Genomic DNA, 269 nt, shown 5'->3' with positions numbered 1-269 from the left:
TGAGGGGGAAGGGGGGCAGACAGATGGGATCGGACAGACGGACGGACGGGCAAATGAACGCCGCTGCCTGCGCCAGGGCCCGGCCACGCTGCGGGTCACCGGTGCCTGACACTCACCCGCTCATGGTACAGCTCCGTGTCCCTTCACGCTGTGCCTGGGGACACCGACAGCCCTGCCACCACCGCTCAGCTTCTGGGGACGGACAGAAGACGTCCTCCATCCCGTGTTCTGTATCCCGTGTCCTGCATGTGGCTCATGTCCTGCATCCC

This window comes from Mesitornis unicolor, unplaced genomic scaffold, assembly GCF_000695765.1.
Source record: "Mesitornis unicolor isolate BGI_N332 unplaced genomic scaffold, ASM69576v1 scaffold40914, whole genome shotgun sequence".
Taxonomy (NCBI): domain Eukaryota; kingdom Metazoa; phylum Chordata; class Aves; order Mesitornithiformes; family Mesitornithidae; genus Mesitornis; species Mesitornis unicolor.
The sequence above is the reverse complement of the archived record's forward strand: the minus strand, read 5'-3'. Positions refer to the sequence as shown.